This window comes from Malaclemys terrapin, chromosome 6, assembly GCF_027887155.1.
Source record: "Malaclemys terrapin pileata isolate rMalTer1 chromosome 6, rMalTer1.hap1, whole genome shotgun sequence".
Classification (NCBI taxonomy): domain Eukaryota; kingdom Metazoa; phylum Chordata; order Testudines; family Emydidae; genus Malaclemys; species Malaclemys terrapin.
In genome coordinates, this window is record NC_071510.1 from 107,568,675 (window position 1) to 107,584,406 (window position 15,732).

Consider the following 15,732-nt stretch of genomic DNA (forward strand, 5'->3'; position numbering starts at 1 on the left):
TCAAATTCAGACTTCAAGAAATTCTTCATCAGGATAAGCTTGCAACAATAAATTTCCACTGAACTCCATAATATCGATACCCTTTAGAATTTTAAAGTTATCAGAGCAAATACCATTTCAAATATCAAACCAATATATAAGCATATATATTTTGTAAAAATAATTTATTTTAAAGACAAATTATTGGAAATAAGCCCTTTTATGTGTACCTGAGAAAAAAGCCAAACTTGGATAGAATAATTTTGATTGCTGGCCTCATGAGACATCTAGTGGAAAAAGGCAACAACAAAAAATAGCTACATAGCCTATCACATAGATATTCAATTAAACAGAGGATTGTATTTGTCCAATGAAATACTCTATGTCCTCTGCAAACACTAAAGAAAATGTCTCTGAGACACACAATGACAGATATATATATGAGAGTTACTGTGCAAAGAACAGCCATTGACCCCATTATAAAGCATCTACTACTTAGGGCTTTATTTTCCCTCAAGCACCTATACTCACTTTGAATACTCTTTATTGCTCACAACTTAAGAATTCTCACTCCTTATTATCACTATTTTGAGTGCTGAATTGAAGGGAGGAATGGCAAGCATAAGTTTAAAAGAAAGCATGATGAAGAATGGGCATTTCGGAAGGACATGAACTTAAGTGCAATTTTCATTAGATGAATAAGATTCTAAACTCTGTGCTTCCTTCTGTGGCCTCACTCCTGCTGGAATAACTTTGGTGGCCACCTTGTGGTGCTTTCATTAACCCATGAGTGAGTTCACCTGCCCCCTTGTTCTGCTCAGAACTTTTCACCTTATGCACGACACTCAACACTTTCACCATGTAAGATCAAGCCTTCTGTTTTGTAATATGACCATGTGACTAGAGGCCTCTGAAGTCCAGAAAAGCGATTAATATTGTTGGAGAAATATGCATTTACTCAAAGGAGTCAGATTTTTTGAATACTCTGACAACAGAGCATCCCCTTCAAGACCCACATTACCCTTGTCTGTCAGAAATGGAATAACTAAACAAATGGTCAGCAACAAATCCAGTTCACTTCTTGGAAGCCTTTGCCTCTGTAAAATTGTTAAACCTCCTCAGGTTGCTTCCAGCTCCCAAAGTAGTACATGTGTCTGAACCATTCTATTTGTCTACATAAGTTTGCAAGACTCTTAAGGCAGGAATCGTATTTTCCTGTATGCTAGAATGGCACTGAACACACCGTTGATGCTCAATAATAAATAATGATGCTGTAAGATTAAGCAAAGTCATTGTCTATAAAATAAGCCTTGCACCATGCTTTGAATGTTAACATCTGGCTTTGATGGACTGCAAAAGGAATTCAGGGATCCTTAACTGAGAGTGCCCTGTCTCCATTTGTCAAGAGTGCTCACCTACACACTGACAGCAGAAACACAGAGTTAAGCACATTACATCTGTCTTCTTACCATTCGATCACAAATGATTTCACCGAGAGATTTATTCAGGCACTTAATGAAGCACTGCACGTGGCGGGGGAATAAAACACAATATTCTATAATACAGTCATATTTCTGCTAGCAAGAGAGACTTCAGAACATGACACCATATATCAAAACCATGCTACGTTGTTTATGGGAAGCAATTTGAGAGCAGGATTGGATTTGCAGAAGTATGTGCAGAGTAAATAGTTTACAGAAATAGCAACCCAGACTCCAGCATTCTTACTGTGGGCCAGGAAAGGCTTGTGAGGCATTTTTGTGCTTAGGCTTGATTACCAGGTACAGTTAAATCCTAGAGTTCCATCCAAACCAGGAAAGGATGGCTGAGTCTGACATTATGAAGGCCAATTGCTGGGAATGTCACACGCAGTCAGCATCAAGAATACCTGCCTATGTTCCTTCAGCACCATTGAAAGAAACCCCTGATTTTTTTTTTAGTCTGACCCTGAATTAAATTCAAGAAGTATAGTGAGATTCTTGCTTGAAGCACTTGCAGGAGGTCTGTGGAGAGCTAGTCATGGGACACTGTTTTTTCCTCATTTCCAGCTACTAAACTGCACTAAAAGCCAGCTAGAAATGTACACATCCTTAGTTCTGCAATCACAAATGGAAAGGAAGTTGGCCCTCATAGTTGCAAATCAGAGGAAAAGGCCTCCAAAACAATCTCTGTAAAGATGTGGTCCACACAATAACATGTTTGTAAACCCCTGTTTATAATTTGGATAATGAATAAGGCTTAGCTATACAGTAGGATCACTAAGAAGGGATACATTTAGGAATTAGTGATACAAAGCCTGAGCATTAAAATTCAGATCTAGATCCACATTTGATGTAATCCAGTTCAGAGTTTTGGTTCAGTCCATTGTAAAGTTAGGAGCCATTTGAGAAATTCAGATCTGGGTTCAGAATTTGTATTCACAACATTCAGGGGTACTCAGATCTGAGGCTTCTATTAGGCACAACTATAATATATACTCAGTGTATTCCTTTTGTGAAAATGAAGTGCTATGCTGTGGAGATGCAGTGGAATAAATAAATGTGTTGGGGTGAGTTTAAAATATGATCTGCTACAGTGGTGGTCTAACACTAGTAAAAATTTCTTTGACCTTTGTAAATTAATTTCTGGCTTTCCTAGATTAATTTGGCTGAAATCATTTACTTCTAGGTAGTATTTAGTTTGGGATAAATATTTAACAATTATTCTATCCATTTCATACTAGAGAAAAACTGAAAATAAATTAACTCGTGAAAATTCATGTCCAAGTCACTTTTTAACTATATGGGTTTACAACATTCAGTGACAGAAACCTAGAATTAAAGAGGCGTGTTGCAATGTTGCAAAGTTATTAGAAACATTAGAGGGACAATTCAAACCTGTGCTCCCTGCTTGCTTTAGATACTATGGACAAGATTTTCAGAAGTGCCTCATTATTTTGTGTGACCCAATTTTTGGGTACCTAACTTGAGACACCTTAAAGGGGGCTGATTTTCAAAAAGCACTGAGCCATCCAGCCTATATCCAAAGCCACTAAGCATTTTTTAAAATCTTGGCATATATTAGGCACCAGGGGGTGCAGTTTGTCCACAAGATAGCCGTGATAGGCAAGGCCGGGAAATCAGTTGTGTGTCTTAACTGTGACAGGGTCACCTCTTGTCACTACACATTACTCCCATTTCTGGTGTAAATTCACCTTTCTAAACCCCATTTTATTGGGAATTATTTTTAATAGTTTGAGGATTTATTTGCTCTGAAAATGCTTTCAGAGGTAACTGAGAAGTGCTACTAAAATAAATAGAAACCTGATTGAGTGTGGGGAAAGTGTGGATGAGAATTATCAGGAGGGTAGCCGTGTTAGTCTGGATCTGTAAAAAGCAAATTTTTGGATGAGAATTGTTCATATAAAAAGAAAATGTAGGAAGAAGCATAAGAACATAAGAATGGCCATACTGGGTCAGACCAAAGGTCCATCTAGCCCAGTATCCTGTCTACCAACAGTGGCCAATGCCAGGTGCCCCAGAGGGAGTGGACCTAACAGGCAATGATCAAGTGATCTCTCTCCTGCCATCCATCTCCATCCTCTGACAAACAGAGGCTAGGGACACCATTCCTTACCCATCCTGGCTAATAGCCATTAATGGACTTAACCACCATGAATTTATCCAGTTCTCTTTTAAATGCTATTATAGTCCTAGCCTTCACAACCTCCTCAGGTAAGGAGTTCCACAAGTTTACTGTGCGCTGCGTGAAGAAGAACTTCCTTCTATTTGTTTTAAACCTGCTGCCTATTAATTTCATTTGGCGACCCCTAGTTCTTGTATTATGGGAGTAAGTAAACAACTTTTCCTTATCCACTTTCTCCACATCACTCATGATTTTATATACCTCTATCATATCTCCCCTTAGTCTCCTCTTTTCCAAGCTGAAGAGTCCTAGCCAAAATCTAAAGATGACAAAATAAAACCACACAGCCAGGATACAACAAACAGTCAGAGAGGCAAATCCAGAGCTGGTGTAGCTTCAAGTCTGAATTTCTGCTAGAGTACCATCTGCTAACCATTTTTAGAAACGGGCAAATACAGACAGCAAGGAATCCTGAATTGTAGCATTGCTTCCATAGCACTCTTTCAATTGGTAGAGAGACACATCCATTTTAAGGTCCTCGTTTTCAATTGCTTATACCTTTAAAAAAAAAGTTTGGTGAACTCTTGCTGAGGTGTTTTTTATACTGAGATTTTTTTTTTATGAGAATGGATAACTCAAAAATTGCTTCAGGATTGACTAAACTTAAATCCAGGTATCCATATCATGGTTATATTTGGGTTATAACTCCACTGAAATCAATAAAGTTGCTCCTGATTCAAATAGGAATATGTGAGAGGAGAATAAGGTCTTCAGTCTGAATAAATTTGGCTGAAGAAAAGGAAGTTATAAACAGGACCCTGTGTGTTCTGTTACTTCACAGCTGTGGAATTCATGCTTTGCCACAGAATTGTGTCCCAAAATCCAAGCTTTCATTTTACAAATATATATATATAGCCCTTCTGGTTGCAGAGAAAAAAATTGAAAGTTTGAGTCAATGTAAAGTGATGCAGTGAAAGTCTTCCTGAATCTGCAGATAGCCTGAAAAAATAGTTCTGAGAGGTGTTAATTGCTCCATTCATTTCAATTGGTTGAGTCTGAAACCTAATGATGGTCATTTCATTGTTGATATAGTTAACTTTATTATCTAATTTCACTGCTGGCCATTTTAGAAGACATACCTAGCTTCTGTGCTCATACCATAATCTGAAACCATTTCCTCAGGTGCCAAAAGTACCATTTCTCAAGCTATCAAAACCTCTAGCTTCACCTCAACAACTTTTATAACAGGGGTAGGCAGCCTCTGGCACGCGTGCCAAAGGTGGCATGCGAGCTGATTTTCAGTGGCACTCACACTGCCCAGGTCCTGGCCACCAGTCTGGGGGGCTCTGTATTTTAATTTAATTTTAAATGAAGCTTCTTAAACATTTTAAAAACCTTATTTACTTTACATACAACAATAGTTTAGTTATATATTATAGGCTTATAGAAAGAGACCTTCTAAAAACATTAAAATATATTACTGGCACGCGAAACCTTAAATTAGAGTGAATAAATGAAGACTCGGCATACCACTTCTGAAAGGTTGCCAACCCCTGTTCTATAACATAGTTACTTGCTTTCAATATAAAAATCTGTGATATAGTGAAAACTGAAAATGTGGAAACAGCATATAATATATTGAATTTAATTAGGGTGGTCGATTAATCACAGTTAACTCATGCGATTAACTAAAAAAAATTAATTGTGATTAATTGCACTGTTAAACAATAGAATACCAATTGGAATTCATTAAATACTTCTCCAGTTTGATTGGTCAGAGAGAGGTTTCCTTCTGGCTCCTCTGAAGGTACTAACGCTACTGTCTTTGGTCTATGACTGAACCTTGCCAATGGTAGCATGAAGGAGGCAGACAGGGAGTTTATAATAGTAGCTGCTGGAATCAATGGATATTGATCCCTGTCACATGACAGAGATATGAACCCTGACCCATGTCAGTTAACTGAAGCCAAGCAATGCAGACGGGTCTCTTACCAGCATTCTTATATGTCATTCCTTTAATACAGCACTCCCTGGATGGTAGACTACATTAATTGATTAATTTTGCTCTGCTGGTGGCAGACAGAGCAGTGATAACATAGAGAGAGGGCAAGAGGAAGCCGATAACAGCTGCTGTCAGGATGAAGAGCAGGCAAGCAGCAACATAAAGGAGTCAGGCCCAAACTGGGAAGGGCCTAACCAGCTATCTAATATGATGTTCCATGTGTGCCAATGTTTACAAGCCCTTGTGAATATGAAGATACATACCTCCCAGTCCCCTGTCAAGTGGCTTTGTTGATTGACTGACATGATATGAATTGAAGGCCATTTACTTCTCTTCACAGTCCTGGAATTGTGAGAGCACTGCCTTCAGAAGAGATAGGAAAAACCAAAGGTGATTACAATAAACCTATGTATAGGCAATAAAGTTGCTAGGTTTAAATATCCTTATTATGGTACTGCAGAGGTCAGAGTCTACAGGACATTTATCTTTAATGGTGCAAAGGGTGCATCTATTGACAGGCAATGGAGGTACCAAATGAGGAGTCACTCACCAATTATGTCCCTGCTGAAGAGACGGTCCCTGTATAACCCTCTGTATTTGCCTGCAAATGTACAGTTGTCCAGGAGAGGGCAAGATGGTGTTTTGTGAGACAGGCAGGCAAGAAGGTAAGAAAGAAGGGATAAAATGGAAGAGGACAAGAAAGGAAAGGACATGAGGCTGGAGACAGGGGGACAAACAGTTTTGAGAAGGGAAAAAAGAATGGGAGATGAGGAAAAAGAAAGAAGTTCTTTATCTTCCCTTCTCTTTTCTTTACCACTTTCTCTCTCTCTCCCCCCTTTCCCTGTCGGCTTAAATCATGTCCTCCTACTCTCACAGAGCAGCATACTCAGCCACCCCACACCAGAGGAATGGAAAGAACCTATCTGTTTTGCCTGGTGAGATATTACAAAGCACACAGCTTAGATACAATTCCACATGACATAGGCCCTGATTCATCAAAGTGCTTAAGCTCATGATTAACTTTAAAGCACACATGTAGTCCCATTAAAGAAGAGCATATGTTTAGGTGCTTTGCTGTATCAGGGCCTTAGCTCCTATTTAATTTAAAAGCTTTATTTTTTTCCTTTTTGCAGAGACTGAGGTTGTAATAAAGACCCAGCGAGCTGTGAGAGCTTCTTGTACTAAATATATCAGGAATGCCAACAATACACCATGTAATTCTTCCAGCTGATATTGGCTTTTACAAATATTTGTGGTGCTCATGGAGCTGAGGTAAGTTTAAACAGAGAACAGAAAAATGCCAAACATAGGCTTTCAACGCATTGTCATGCTCTGCTACTTTACAGACTTTAGACAGTCCTGATTCTTTCAAATGCCAATTAACAGGTGTCAGAAATGCTAGTTCTTACCAAGAGACCTATGTCTGCATAACAGTAAAACTATTTTGGCAATCCAGACCCCAGCATAAATATCATGGTGTTTGAGCCCCTGGGGCCTGTGGAGTTTACAAGTATGCTGTCAAGATCTCTTCATTGGGATAATCCTTGAAGTCCTGCCAAAAAGCGAGGGGACTCCAGTGCTTTTATGTGCTCCCAAACTCAGCTCTGGCTCCAGGAGTCAACCCTCTCCCCAGTCTGAGTGCTAGTTGTGAATCTCAAACATCAAACTGACATTCCGATTGATAGTGTGACATGCTTGGATGATGATGCCAGAACAGCAGGTGACACTGGCAGATAGAAGCAAGGGATAGTAACTTGGTGGCTTCTTGTTACATAGCCTCAGAACTCTACAGGATGGAATTAGGGACAGAGGAACAGTTATAAAATGATGTTACAAAATCCGGATGTCCTGATCAAACTGAGACAGTTGTAAGGTCTAACATTCTATGCACAGATGATAACAGCATTCAAGACTGGTACCGTATCCCCTTACATCTGACTTTACCTAATCCAGGATTAAATCACATTGTGAGCTAATGATCCAAAACACTCTTCCAGCCTCTCTAGAGACTCACTGGGGGGAAAAAAGAATGGGTCGATGCATCAAAATGATGTCATAAAGAGGTGCAATATGGTTTCCATGCAGAAAAAAAGTGTGCAGGATCAAAGGACTTCAATACAGCTCAGAAAGAGAAACAAAATCATGTGGCCAAAATTCTTCCATCTATCCCAAGAAGCCAAGAGTTTACACCAGTTGTGAATTTAGCCCTTTGTGTATACAGCTAATGCAATTTTTCAGGAAATACAGGGGGCAGAATTTTTAAATTTGCTCATCACTAGCGTCCAAATTTCAGAATGTCAGTTCTGTTTGGATGGTTATCAGAACTATCCAATCCTCTTGGGTATGCAAAATTCAGGTGGAAATCTTGGCTTTGTTGAGAAATTTCTGTTGATTTCAGCATTGCTGTCAGGCCACTAATACTGTGACAACAGTTTTTCTCCTTGTATTTTGGGATTTGTGTTTTTCATTCTGGCCAGAACCTAAACACAAGAGCAAGTGAAACATTTAACCCAACTTTCTAAAATTCAAAAATATTCCACATAAGTTCAGCCCGAGACATGGGGAAGATTTTTGACTTTATCTGATCTTGTTTATCCATCCCTGGTGGAAAGGGCAAAAATGGGAAAGGTTTTGAAATAAGTGGGTTCAAAACGCTCAGCAAACAAACAAACAAAAAAAGAGAAATTGATGGAATGACAAGTGAATCCTTTCTACAAACAACAAATATCTAATTGTTCTTGCATTGCCCAGCATGGGTACTTTCCACATCGAAAAGCTACTACACTGCGAAGACTTAAAACCATGATACATTTATAAAGCATGCCCTAATCTTATAAGAAGGCTGTTTCTGATTGTAAAAGGTATGATTTGGGGACAAGAGAGCATGAATGGGGTTTCTTCGCCTTTTGGAGGACTGCAAATTTATGAGAAATCATGGCTATTTCACTGATCACAATTAAGGCTAAGATTTAGTCACAGGTATTTTTGGTAAGTCATAGACAGGTCATTGGCAATAAATAAAAATTTACAGCCTGTGACCTGTCCATGACTTTTACCAAAAATACCCCTAACTAAATCTCTACCTCTGGGACCCTGCTGCTCTGGGAGGGCCCTGCTGGGTGGGGCTTGCGCCAGTGCTGGGGGTTGACTGCCCCCCAGCCACTGCTCCTGGGGACACCCCAGGCCGCTGCTCCTGCCACCTTGGGACCACTACTGCTCCAGCGGTCCCCAGGACATCCCCAGGACTGCTGCTCTGGCGGTCCCTGGAGCCACCACATCATCCGCTACGCACGCAGTTCCCAAAGCCAGCTGGCCCCAGGCCTCCCAAGCAGCGGCTGGTGTGACTGGCCCCGACGACCGCCAGAGCAGCTGGCCCTGGGTTGCTCCAGTAGCGGCCAGTACAGCTGGCTGTAGGGCCCTGAAGTCAGCTGCACCAGCCACTGCAGAAGTCACAGAGCTTGTGGAAAGTTACGGAATCCGTGACTTCCGTGAAAGAATCGCAGCCTTAATCATAATCACTTTTCTACGTAACTGGACCTTAATTTGTTTTGCAGCATGATCTACGGAAGGGCAGCATAGCTTTGAGAGCTATGTCTATGGCTGATGAGTTGTGCTGCTGGCATGCATTTGTGTGGAAATTAAAAATAAAATAAAAATCATTTAAAAAATTCATAGTGTGAACCCAACAGTCTCCTGACCTGTCATGCCTGGAACTTGTCTGAGATGAACAGAACAGAAAAGTGAAACCTAGGCAGCAGATCATGCCAAGCTTCCAACCATGCTTTTGGAAGCTGGTCATAATTTGTAATGGATTATCTTAGGAAACTGATTTGGATGCCTCATGTTCAAGAGCCAGGATGGCCTACTTTGAAGAAAAGAATGTGTGAGTCTTAAAAATGCCTCTTCGTTGCCTAACTTTTTGCTGTTGTATGAATTTTAATGCTTGATTTGCTTTGCACTAGCCTTGGGTATCTACAAGTAAAACATGCAGTTGACAGGTTAAGTACTAGATGTGTTGACTTATTTATGCATTTTCTTTTCTCTGCCACTTGCATGTTGTTCCCTGGCTCTTCTTGGCTTTCAGCAGCAGCATCTGGCCCCCCTGACAAATTTCAGAGACTGCTGCCTCTACACTGGAGTTTTCCATGTGACCAAAGGGTTCTGAGAGGGGCCACACTTAGTGCTTTTGCAAAACTCTTTCCCTTCAGCTCACCCTTGATTTTGTGCACATTATCTGGGTGAGGCAGGCAAAAGTGACCTGCAGGAACCTTTAATGGGAGATGGCATTAGTGGATATACTGCGCCACTCCTCAGGAGTACCAGCAGTCAAATTTACAAGTGTTTATTTGAATCAGTTTTTAGAATTAAACCAGGGTGTTAACTGTCATTGTTCTCTGTTACGACTGTATGAAATAAATCCTCAGATTCTTTACCGGGTCAGTCCTGAAATATACTGTGCATCCTCAATTCCCATAGATATCCCCATTTTTACAAAGCACATATGTGAATTCTTTTCTTAAACATGATTTTAGAGCAATTGCTGTTGGCCCTATATTTACCATCTTCCCTTCAAAACTTTTTAATTCCTTTGTTTAATTTTGGCCTCCTCTTCTGTGTATTTGTGTAAGATATTTTATTAGGTTTTTATGAGACTGAAGTTGTTTGTATTCTGTTGTACAGATCTTTGGTGCGGAGTGCTAAATAAATATGTGTATTACAGGGGGAAAGGGAAAATCTATACCCAGCCAACTTCCCAACCAATAGTCACTCACATGATAAACAGTGACTACTGGCTTGTTGTTGGCAACAGGATATAGACAGCTATACTTTCTGTAATTATGCAACTATTTTAATTACAATCTATGCAGGTTACAAGTTACCAAACTAAAGAAACAGTTAACTGTATGGTGTTGTTACGCCCTCCTAAATACAGCACATGACAATATTGCCCCCAGGGCAACCACCTGTTCTGTCTATATAAAGTCATAGATCTTAAGGGCAGGCCAGCAACACCACCAAGTACCCACACACTAAATCCAACAACCAAAATTAGACCAAAGTATTACAGCCCATAGAAGACTAAACTATTGTGTGCCACAGGCAGAGATGGTTGTCTGCACCTGAGATGGGCTGAACAGATTGGGAGGTTACAGTACATCAGAACATGACCCCATCTGCCTATTGTTAGCCTGGTAACATTAACTGAACCTGCCCTAGATATGTTAAAAACAGTTTCATAGACTTCTTTACAAGATCTTTTTCTGAATCCAGATTTGCTCTTGAAGAAGGAACTAGGGTAAGGTTGTGGTGGTGGAAAGGGCAGCATTGGAAGCAGGTGATGCTGAGCCAGTGGTACAGTGCTGCCATGGCTAGAAATTACACACCCTTCAAATATGCCAGGTAGATTGAGATATTGCCTGTATAGAACCCAATAGAGTTCAGTGGCAATGTTACCACGTCATTCATTCCAGATTTTGCTGCGTTTACGCCATTAGGGCATGATCTTGTAAGTACTTATTACCAGGCATAGTGCCTGCTACCATGAGTCATCCTTTGAAGTCAATGGAACAACTCACTGTAGTAAGTATCATATCCAGTAATAAATGTTTGTAGGATTTCCCTTAACTATGATTTACATTTCTAAGGAAGAAAATATTGTAAGATGTGTATCCATTTATTATCTTTGTAGAATTGATATGTAAGGTCAAAGGGTCAAATTCAGCCCAGGAGTAAGCAAATACAATATGCCTCTTAAAGTCTAAATCTTATGGTCTCCCCTATTAAGATAGTATATTGAAGCAGCTTTTCTTATGAACAGAGATTAGCTGAATCTTAATTAATTTATTCTTAAAAGACAAATATTCTGCTGGCTGCTGATTAAATAGGAAGGTTTTAAAGAAGCGGAAATTGAATCCCAAAATGCCAAAAAAAAGAAATAACTCCTTCTGCTTTTTTACAGATGGGTTAAATGAGACACTGAGAGGTTAAGTGACAACTCATGTAACAAGTCAGTGGCAGAGCTAGGTATAGAAACTCAAGAAGCTGGACTTCCAGTTCCCTATTCCAGCTATGAGATAAATTCACTTGTTATGTATTTTACACCATTATATTCAAAAGGAGACCAAAGTATGAAGTGGGGAAGGTTACAGTGAGCCATCAGTATGTTGATGACATGCAGCTGTGTCATTTTCCATCAGACACAGATGGTGCAGCTTTCCCAGTGCTTGCCCAAGACAGATGTGGATGACAGCAAGATGGCTGAACTTTAATTCACACAAGGCAAAGGTGATGCTAGAGGGATGGGGAAATGAAGGGATCATGGAGTCCTTTCAGCTCATTATTGAGAGGGTTTGTCCACACATTACAAGAGACTTGCTATTTTGGAATCTTTTTATTTTACTGACTGCTCCTAACATTTCAGATGTTAGCAGCAGCCAAAATGTCTTTTCTATCTGTGTCTGGTTAGACTTAATAGGTGGTATTAGACAGTGAGGTCCATATTAAATTAATTACCGCCACTAAACTTGTTTCCTGTTTGCTTCTGGGTGCAGTTCAAGGTGTTGACTTTGATCCCAACATGGTTTGGGCATGGCTAACTATTGAGGGAAAAAACCCAGGAATGATTTGCCCCATTTAAAAAAAAAAATTATATACACATGCTTTGAGACATAATTGGATGTAGCGGGCCAGATCCTTAGCTGGTGTAAAACAATGTAACTTCTTAATTTAAATGGAGATACACCGATTTACATCAGACAAGGATCTAGTCCCATTTTGTGTATTTGAAAATAAATAGAAATGAAGTCACTTAACTACCTATTTCTGAATTAACACACACCATGACATTCAATTTCTGCTTCTGAGGGAGGAAAAAAGACTTCCCTCTAATCCAATTTTCTCCATAATTTAATCCAGAAATTCCCATCCTGTTCTCAGAAATGCTCTTGTCATAAGTGTTTGGAAATGAGGAAACTGTTTGAACTTTGGAAATTCTTTGCATCATTAGTTTTAACAGATGCACAGTAGACTAATCATCACATGAGTCCAGTAGATGTCATAGAGTTGATATTTATAAAAGAACGGAAAACTGCAGATAGGTTAATCCCTGCAAAGTGCACATGCATCACTGTGGGTGACTTTTTATTCTTAGAACACTGGGCCCACAAAACTGCAATGTACTAGGCATTAATGATTTCTCTTTCTGAATTCTCCATTGGTTCATCAGCCAGGCACTGCTTTTATCTGATTAAATAAGATGCCCTGGGCAAGTCGCATCAAAATGCCCACTAGACTGGATGTTGTTTTTTCCACTGTAAAAATGCACCCATCATGTCTGCAAAATGCTTCTATAGAATAGCCATAGGGTAGTAAAGTTAACGCACTGACACTGAACAAGTGTTAAAATCTCTTATGAATTGCTGTTGTGATTATCATACATGCCTCCTATCTTTCCATACTATGCATTACAAATATAGATTGTGCTTTTAAAAGATCTATTCAGTGAACAGTTTTATCTCAGAGGAAACCTGAGTTAAGTAGAGGTGTCGAGTTTTTGCCTGACACTGTGGGCGACAAGAACTCTCAGATTGCTAAGTGAATAAATAGTTCTTTGTATTTTCTCTAACACTGTAAGCGCCCTGGTCAGTTCTAGTGCACTTGCAAAGACCTGGGATTCTCTGTGGAGTTTCAAAACAGCAGAATTCTCATGGAAAACTTGCAACTTACAAACAATTTTGCATATAAGACCTGATTTTTAAAGGTGGTGGGAAAAGAGCGTGATTGCACAGACAAACAAATTATTACAGGCACGTATCGGATAATTCTACATGCAAAGGGTTAATTATGGTAACTGCATGTGCACATTAAATGTACAAATGTGCACAGATAGGCACATACACACACAAATGTATATATAACAAAAATCCAGGCACGTATCCTGTAACAGCTTTTCTGTGTTTATCTACTCTTGCTCTTTACTTTTGAAAATATTTGGATGACACATGATTTTTGTTTCTACAGGGACCTGGTGCTTCAGCTGACATCATAATCACTGCCACGGTAACTAGTAAGGATATCACAGGTTCACATTAATAATGATGCTCTGGAAAGCAGTAAACAAATCACAAAGCACCATTCTGTATGACTGATATCCAATTGCCACTAGCTACTACTCAACCCTACTGTTTCCAATAGATTTCCTCTTAGTACTAAGAAAGCTGGACATTTCTGGGTGTGGAGCTATTTTGGGGGGCTCTCTATTCCTCCTTCTGTTAAGGCTGGTTTGAAAGACAGGCCCCGGGCAAATGCAGCTAAAATGTTAACCTTGGTTTGCTCATGCTCAGTGTGCCACAGAATGTACCAGAGAGATCCCAAAGGGGGTCTAACATGAGGTTATCTTCCTCAATTTTCAGGTATAGAAGTATCCAGGGAAGCCAAATCCAGTGCCAGAGACTTAAAATAGACAAACATTCTCCCTGTTTCAAGTCATAATGGATGTGCCTCCTTTGGACTTGCTTATGACATAATTAAGAAGGAAACAAAAAGACGAACTCTATTATAGTAGTAGGGGACAGCAACCTCCCTCTTCATTGGCTCCTGATTCAGCTCTCATTCAGCTTTGAAAAGTCTATTTTATAGATTTACTTCTAATATGTTTTATTATGAGGTGGTTGTTAAACTGATTTTTATTTATCTAACCAATGTTACATTTATTACTCTTTATTGGTGACTCACCTACCCTTTGCTTCTCTCTTGCATCTGCTCAGAATTGGGAGGCAGCCTGGGGTGAGCACCTCGCACAGGTGGAAGGAAATTCAAGTGCTTCAAAGACAGGCACAGCCTCACCGGTTGCAAACTTAAAAGGTACAGGTGAAAATGTACGTGGCTCCTATTGCCTACTGATAAACTGAATGTTTTAAGTCAAGTCAGGGTTCTGGAGGCAGTTAAGCAGATAAGACTTTCTCCTTTTGCAAAATTGGAAAAAGGCAACTGGGACTTGAGGTTATTATAGTGTGTAATATATTTCACCATACAACTCGGTTAATTTCAGTGGCAGCTGTATGGCTAAATCCCCTACTCAACTTTGAAAATTTTAACCAACATGTGTGGTAAATGTTTGCTTTCAAGGGGCCCAATCAACCTCCAGTTGAAGTCAATGAGAGTTTTGCCATTCTTTTCAAACAGAACAGTATAAGGTCAAAGAAGCAGCAAAGTGGTTAACATGGTGGATTTATTAAAATCCACATGCCTTCTCCTTGCGAGTATTGCCCCTCATTGACATTGTGGGTAGCAAGTTTCACTGTCTGGGGGAATAAAACTGAGCATGGCTAGGTTGGCTGAGGCTGGTCAAATATTGTAGCCTCAGATCAATTCTACCATTCATTCCTTGATACTTTTACCTCTGCTCCGAAGCAGATCTTATTAACACTGCAGTTTCATAAGTGCAGAATAGGGCTCATGACCAGGAGGTGTTCTATTACCACATGAAGAGTTTAAAGATTAATGTAGCATTTTACCATTTACATACTGATATCTTTGACACTGATTAATACTTGCTGATTTTAGCAATCCCATTGTGAATATAATACATTAAGTTCGATAAACCTGTGATTTCAAGAGATTTAGAAGAATAAAAAAGGAACACAACGAATAAAGTGCTGACTGGGAGATTCTCCAAAACTACGAATACTATTCAAGTGAAAACTACACAATAGAGTTGGTAGATATTTACTACAGGACACTACAGGTCCTAGCATCTTTATTACATCTTGTGGCTCATTCATAGGACTATATGACTAGCTGCCTCTTGTTTCAATTAATATTAGAACACCACTCAGTAACATTTGGAGGAACATCTTTTAGATTAGTCTGGTCAGAGCTGGATTGAATCTTAGCTGCTCCTTTGTCAGTTGCCTATGTTTTAAGTTACTTCTCTGTTCTGATGAACCCTGTCCCTCTGTTCTAGTCTAGTACATAATGGATGGCATTGTTTCTTCAAAGCAAACTCACAGACAAGTTCAATGAGGACTGAAAAAAGCTGAATGGGAATGGGGTGGGGAGGTGGGGGTATCTGCTTGACACTGAGGCCCTTCTTCTGCCATTATGGAGCTGACATGGCTGAGTCACCA